Raw genomic sequence first — 8576 nt, forward strand, 5'->3', positions numbered from 1 at the left:
GGCTAGTCTTGCACTCTGCTTCCAGCAGGGTCTGACCCTGTAACCCAGGGGACAAGGTCAGCCAAGACATGGCCACTGGGTGCCAGCCAGCACCTGGACCAGGCACCAGGTGGGAAGGGCTCTGGCAGATGAGCCCCATATGCCCCACAGCAGGGCCCATCCAGGGCCACACACCTGCCCCCAGGAGCAGGAGGGTTCAGCTGGATGGATGGGGAGCCCCAGGGAGCCCCGCCCTTTGCCCTTTGACTCCACTTGTAGGTGCCCTGGCTGGGCTCCTGTACACACCCTGCTCTGTCACCAGCCCCATTGAGATGTCATAAGAGCCCAGTTGCCCAATGCCTGCCCAGCCACAGACTACTGGGTGACTCAGGAGTACCCTCTCCATTTCTGACTGTGATTTTTGTCTGTGCACAACTTGTGCAATATGGGAAATTTCCTAAGCAGATTTCGTTCCTGGTTCCACCACAGGCCCCAGCAGCAGTGGCAACTGCAATGGTCTCCTCTTGTCCATGAGGACTTTTCGGCTGGCCGGGTTCATCCCACGGCTCCTGTGCGTGTGCCTGCCCCAGAAGCCCTACACTGTTCCTAATTCGTCTTGAACCCTCAGCAAGGTCTTGGGCCTTGTTTTCCAGCCAGCTGGAATTTCATCCCGAACTCAAGTGCCCTACTGTGGGACCTGCCTCCTCTGGTCTGGAGGCCCCCCGCAAAGGGAGAAACTCATGCTTATCTGCATGCAACTTCGCATGCCTCAGCCCTGTGAGGATCCCTCATCTAAGACTCAAGTTTCCTCTCCGACTGCCTTTGCTACAAGTGCCAGGCAGATCCTGAAGACGTAGGTGAGGGCGGAAGAAGAGCCGGAAGAACCAATGGAGGTGGACAATCAGATAGAGACCCAGGGGCAGGAGGAGGAGAAAGGGGTCCCCTGTAGCAATGGGGGAGCAGCATCCACCTCAAGGCCCCTGGAGACTCAGGGAAACCTTGCTTCCCTTGACTGCAATGCCAGGGACTTAAAGGGAAATGTCCATAGCAGGAGCTTGACAGAAACGAACAGGACTGACAAGGCCCAGATGCCTGCAATGAGTTTCCACTCCAAGGGCCGTGGAGTGCCCAGCGCACACAGCCCTGCAGGAGGTGTCCTTCCCTTTGGGAAGCCTGACCCAGCTCCAGCAATGCTCCCTGGCCCAGTTCCCACAGTGCTCCCTGTCCTAGTTCCCAGCTGCTCCCATTGGCCACAGAAGGCGGCCTCTCAGGTACTGGGGAAAGACCACCAGCCCAGACCCTCAGGCTTGCAGATGGAGTGGGAGGAGACGCAGCACAAGGATCTTGCAGCTCTTGCAGCAAGCAGGTCTTCTCCACCCAGAGCTGCCAGCCACAGTTCCCAACAACCAAAATGGTCAGTGCAACCCCAGCAGCTGCCACTGATCCCTCCACAGCAATGGAGGTGGGGAGAGATGAGGGGCTCCCACCCACTAAACATACCCGCCTATCCCTGGACGGATTCACGGACAACACAGGTGGGTCAAGTAGAACAGCATCATCCAGGAGACTGAAAAAGCAATGTGGGAGGATAAAGAAGTTATGGTAAACTGCAGTGCCAGCCAGCCTGCCTGCCCTGATGTCTCCCCACCTGCTGAGACTCCCTGCCCCAGGCCACCTACAAGTCACATATCCCAGCTCCTCCTCCTGCCTCTGACTTGGCACGCATGGCTGCTAGGCCCCTCATCCTACCTGTCCCTTTGCTTTTGACCTCACCAAGAATTGACTAAAAATTGATATCTATGGCCGGGCACAGTGGTCCATGCCTGTAATCCCAGCATTTTGGGAGGCCAAGGCTAGTGGATCATCTAAGGTCAGGAGTTCAAGACCAGCTGACCAACATGAAGAAACCACATCTGTACTAAAAATAAAAACTTAGCCAGGCATGGTGGCGCATGCCTATAATCCCAGCTACTCAGGAGACTGAGGCAGGAGAATCGCTAGAACCCAGTAGGCACAGTTTGCAGTGAGCTGAGATCGCACCATTGCACACCAGCCTGGGCAACAAGAACGAAACTCCATATAGATATAAAGAATGTTTGTGCCCAGGACAGAGCACCTAAGGAAAAAAAGGCGGTTTATGAGTTCTGCTGCAGCAGACATAAACATACCTGCCTAGCACCTCTGAAAGAACAACGGAGCTCACAGCTCAACACTTGAGTTCCTATAAAGAAAGACTGTCTCCTCAAGCAGCTCCCTGACCTCCATATATCCAAAGATATTAAAGACTGATCTGACTGACATTTGGCAGGCATTATTCTGGGACAAAGATAGCAGAAGAAGAAACTGGTAGCAACCCTTTCTGCTCTGCAGCTGCTGTAGGTGATCCCCAGGCAAACAGAACCTGGAGTGGACCTCAGCAGTCATACAGCAGAGGGGCCAGACTGTTAAAAGGAAAACTAAAAAACAGGAATAACTTCATCATCAACAACCTGGACATCCATTAAGACCCATACTGAAAAATCAGCAACTACACAGACGACAGGTGGATAAATCCACAAAGATGAGAAGAAACCAGCACAAAAAGGAGGAAAACACCCGAAACCAGAACACCTCACCTCCTACAAGGGATCACAACTCCTTACAAGCAAGGGAACAAAGCAGGATGGAAAATGAGTGTGATGAAATGACAGAATCAAAATTCAGAAGGTGGGAAATGAGAAACTTCTGTGAGCTAAAAGAACATGTTCTAACTCAATGCAAAGAAACTAAGAAACTTGAAAAAAGATTTGAGGAAATGATAACAAGAATGGACAACTTAGAGAAAAATATGAGTGAATTGATGGAGATGAAAAACACAACACGAGAACTTCGGAAAGCATGCACAAGTTTCAACAGCTGAATTGACCAAGCAGAAGAAAGGATATCAGAGGTCGAATATCAACTCAATGAAATAAAACGAGAAGGCAAGATTAGAGAAAAAAAGCACAAAAACAAACGAACAAAGTCTCCAAAAAATGTGGGACTATGTGAAGAGACCTAACCTACATTTGATAGGTGTACCTGAATGTGACGAAGAGAATGAATCAAGCTGGAGAATACTCTTCAGGATATTATCCAGGAAATCTTCCCCAACCTAGCAAGGCAGGCCAATATTCAAGTCCAGGAAATACAGAGAACACCACAAAGATAATCCTCAAGAAGAGCAACCCCAAGGCACAGAATCGTCAGATTCACCAGGGCTGAAATGAAGGAGAAAATGCTAAGGGCAGCCAGAGAGAAAGGTCAGATTACCCACAAAGGGAAGCCCATCAGACTCACAGCAGATCTCTTGGCAGAAACCTTACAAGCCAGAAGAGAGTGGGTACCAATATTCAACATCCTTAAAGAAAAGAACTTTCAACCCAGAATTTTATATCCAGCCAAACTAAGCTTCATGAGTGAAATAGAAATAAAATCCTTTGCCAACAAGCAAGTACTCAGAGATTTTTGTCACCACCAGGCCTGCTTTACAAGAGCTCCTGAAAGAGGCAATACACATAGAAAGGAACAATCAGTACCAGCCACTCCAAAAACATACCAAATGCTAAAGAGCATCAACAAAATGAAGAATATGCATCAACTAATGGGCAAAAAAGACAGCTAGCATCAAAATGGCAGGATCAAATTCATGCATAACAATATTAACCCTAAATGTAAATGGGCTAAATGCACCAATCAAAAGACACAGACTAGCAAATTGGATAAAAAGCCAAAATGCATTGGTGTGCTGTATCCAGGAAACCTATCTCACATGCAAGGATACACAAAGGCTCAAAATAAAGAGATGGAGGAAGATTTACCAAGCAAATGAAGAGCAAAAAGAAGCAGGAGTAGCAATTCTTGTCTCTGATAAAATAGACTGTAAAGCAACAAAGATCAAAAGAGACAAAGAAGGACATTATGTAATGGTAAAAGGATCGATACAAGAAGAGCTAATAATCCTAAATATACACAGACCCAATACAGGAGCACCCAGATACATAAGGCAAGTTCTTAATGACTTACAAAGAGACTTAGACTCCCACACAATCATAGTGGGAAAAGTTAAGACTCCACTGTCAATATTAGACAGATCAACCAGACAGAAAATTAACAAGGATATCCAGTACCTGAACTCAGACCTGAAACAAGCAAGCCTGATAGAAATTTACAAAACTCTCCACCCCAAATCCGCAGAATATACATTCTTCTGAGCACTACATCACACCTGCTGTAACATTGACCACATAATTGGAAGTAAATCACTCCTCGGCAAATGCAAAACAACTGAAATCATAACAAACAGTCTCTCAGACCATAGTGCAATCAACTTAGAACTCAGAATTCAGAAACTAACTCAGAACCACACAGCTTCAAGAAAACTGAATAACTGGCTCTTGAATGTTGACTGGATAAACAATGAAATGAAGGCAGAAATAAAGAAGTTCTTCAAAACCAACGAGAACAAAGACAAAACATACCAGAATCTCTGGGACACATTTAAAGCAGTCTCTAGAGGAAAATATATAGCAATAAGTGCCCACATGAGAAGAGTGGAGAGATCCAAAATTGACACCCTATCATCAAAATTGAAAGAGCTAGAGGAGCAAGATAAAAAAAAAACTCAAAACCTAGCAGAAGACAAAAAATCACTAAGATCAGAGCAGAACTGAAGGAGATAGAGACACAAAAAAACCCTTCAAAAAATCAATAAATACAAGACCTGGTTTTTTGAAAAGATCAACAAAATATACCACTAGCCAGATTAATTAAAAAAAGAGAGAGTATAACCAAATAGATGCAATAAAAAACGATAAAGGGGAAATCACCACAGATGCCACAGAAATTCAAACCATCATCAGAGAATTTTACAAACAACTCTATGCACATAAACTAGTAAACCTGGAAGAAATGGATAAATTCCTGGACACTTGCATCCTCCCAAGCCTAAACCACAACGAAGTCGAAACCATGAATAGACCAATAACAAGATCTGAAGTTGAGGCAGCAATTAAGAGCCTACCACACAAAAAAAGCCCACGTCCAGATGGGTTCACAGCCGGATTCTACCAGACACACAAAGAAGAACTGTTACCATACCTCCTGAAACTATTCCAAATAATCCAAAAAGAGGGAATCCTTCCCAAATCACTTTATGAGACCAACATCATTCTGATACCAAAATCCGGCAGAGACTCAACAAGAAAAGAAAACTTCAGGCCAATATCCATGATGAATATAGATGCAAAAATCTTCAATAAAATACTGGCAAGCCGATTGCAACAGCAAATCAAAAAACTTATCCATCATGATCAAGTAGGATTCATCCCGGGGATGCAAGGCTGGTTCAACATACGCAAGTCTATAAACATAATTCACCACATAAACAGAACCAAAAACAAAAACCACATGGTTATCTCAATTGATGCAGAGAAGGCATTCGACAAAATTCAACAGTTTTTTATGCTAAAAACCCTCAATAAACTCGGTATTAATGGAATGTATCTCAAAATAATAAAAGTTATTTATGACAAACCAACAGCCAATATCATATGGAATGGGCAAAAACTGGAAGCATTCCCTTTGAAATCCAGCACTAGACAGGGATGCCCTCTCTCACCACTTTTATACAATATAGTACTGGAAGTTCTAGCCAGAGCAATCAGGCAAGAAAAAGAAATAAAGGGTATTCAAATAGGAAAGGTGGAAGCCAAATTATCTTTATTTGCAGATGACATGATAGTATATCTAGAAGACCCCATCGTCTCAGCCCAAAATCTCCTGAAACTAATAAGAAACTTCAGCAAAGTCTCAGGATACAAAATCAGTGTGCAAAAATCACAAGCATTCCTATACACCAATAACAGACTTAAAGAGAGCCAAATCAATAACAAACTGCCATTTTCAATTGCCCAAAGAGAATAAAATACCTAGGAATACAACCAACAAGGAACGTAAAGGACCTCTTCAAGGAGAACTACAAACCACTGCTCAACGAAATAAGAGAGAACACAAACAGATGAAGAAACATTTCATGTTCATGGTTAGGAAAAATCAATATCTTGAAAATGGCCATACTGCCCAAAGTGATTTACAGATTCAACACTATCCCCATCAAGCTACCAATGACCTTCTCCACAGAACTGGAAAAAAACACCTTAAACTTCATACAGAACCAAAAGAAAGCCCACATAGCCAAGTCAATTCTAAGTAAAAAGAACACAGCGGGAGGCATCACACTACCAGACTTCAAACCATGCTACAAGGCTACAGTAATCAAAACAGCATGGTACTGGTACCAAAACAGAGATATAGACCAATGGAACAGAACAGAGGCATCAGAGGCAACACAACATATCTACAACCATACAATCTTGGATAAACCTGACAAAAACAAGCAATGGGGAAACAATTCCCTGTTTAATAAATGGTGTTGGGAAAACTGGCTAGCTATGTGCAGAAAGCAGAAACTGGACCCCTTACATTAACATTAACTTAATGTAATGTTACATTAACCTTACATTAACATTAACTCCAGATGCATTAAAGACTTAAACATAAGACCTAACACCATAAAAACCGTAGAAGAAAATCTAGGCAAAATCATTCAGGACATAGGAGTAGGCAAGGACTTCATGACCAAAACACCAAAAGCATTGGCAACAAAAGCCAAAATAGACAAATGGGACCTAATCAAATGGGACCTCCACAGCTTCTGCATGGTAAAAGAAACAGTCATTAGAGTGAATCGGCAACCAACAGAATGGGAAAAAAATTTTGCAGTTTACCCATCTGACAAAGGGCTAATATCCAGAATTTACAAAGAACTCAAACAGATTTACAAGAAAAAACAAACAGGCCCATTCAAAAGTGAACAAAAGATATGAACAGACACTTTACAAAAGAAAACATACATGAGGCCAACAAACATATGAAAAAATGCTCATCATCACTAGTCATTAAAAAATGCGAATCAAAACTACATTGAGATACCATCTCACGCCAGTTAGAATGGCTATCATTAAAAAATCTGGAGACAACAGATGCTGGAAAGGATGTGGAGAAATAGGAACACTTTTACACTCCTGGTGGGAGTGTAAATTAGTTCAACCATTGTGGAAGACAGTGTGGTGATTCCTCAAGGACCTAGAAATAGAAATTCCATTTGACCCAGCAATCCCATTACTGGGTATATATCCGAAGGATTATAAATCATTCTACTATAAGAACACATGCACACGAATGTTCATTGCAGCACTGTTTACAATAGCAAAGACCTGGAATCAACCCAAATGCCCATTGATAATAGACTGGACAGGGAAAATGTGGCACATATACACCATGGAATATTATGCAACCATCAAAAACGATGAGTTCATGTCGTTTGTAGGGACATGGATGAACCTGGAGAACATCATTCTCAGCAAACTGACACAAGAACAGAAAATGAAATATCACATGTTCTCACTCATAGGCGGGTGTTGAACAATGAGAACACATGGACACAGGGAGGGGAGCACTACACACTGGGGTCGGTTGGGGGAATAGGGAGGGACAGTGGGGGTGGGGAGTTGGGAGAGATAGCATGGGGAGAAATGCCAGATATGGGTGAAGGGGAGGAAGGCAGCAAATCACACTGCCATGTGTGTACCTATGCAACTATCTTGCATGTTCTGCACATGTACCCCAAAACCTAAAATGCAATTTAAAAAAATTTTAAAAAAAGAATGTTTGCATGTAGATATCTTGCAACAATAAAACGTGAAGAAACTTGCAGATCAACAAATGTAGAGACCTCATAAAATTCAAATTACAATTTTAATGTATTGAAAGAAAGGCAGAACAGTCACTCCCCTCCACTGTGAGAAAGTGGCACTCCCTGCCCACATGCAGATTCTCCTGAGATCTGTGGCAGCATGCTTTGCAGTTACTGAATGCTTCCACCACTCATCCCTAAAGTTACACAGAGGCTCTTTGTACATCCTTTGGCCTTCACTTGGTAAAAACACAATATTTCACATTAACTCCTTAAGCATTTTTTTAAAAAAAATATTTCCCTATAACAAAGAAACTGCCACTTCCTGGCTCCCAAAAGGTCTTAAATATCTAAAAATGCAAGTCTTGAGACTGTAGGGAAGCTCTCTGTTAAGTTCATCATCCAAATGAATCAAAATATGTTGAATCTTGATCAGTTACTCACATCTACAGCAATATGACCCTATAGGCACCTGATCTTCTCCAATAACATTTTATTTACAAAATCAGTCTTCAGGCCAAAGCTGGCTATGGCTTGCTGACCCCTGTTCTAGTAGAAGAGACACTCAACAACTAATTACACAAATAGCAACCACTAAGTGCTATTAAGTAAAAGTTCCCGACACTAAAAACCCCATAAGAAGAGAGATTTAACCTATTCAGGGAGATCAGATTGAATACCTGTGCATTTCGGCATCTGTACATAAATGTATGTGGACAGGTGTGTTGTGTGCACCCATGTTCATGTGTAATGAGTTAGCATGCATGTACATATGTGTGTAGTGTGCATGTAAGTATTTGTGATTGTGGGTGCACATATATGT

The sequence above is a fragment of the Callithrix jacchus genome, chromosome 5 (assembly GCF_049354715.1).
Source record: "Callithrix jacchus isolate 240 chromosome 5, calJac240_pri, whole genome shotgun sequence".
NCBI lineage: Eukaryota > Metazoa > Chordata > Mammalia > Primates > Cebidae > Callithrix > Callithrix jacchus.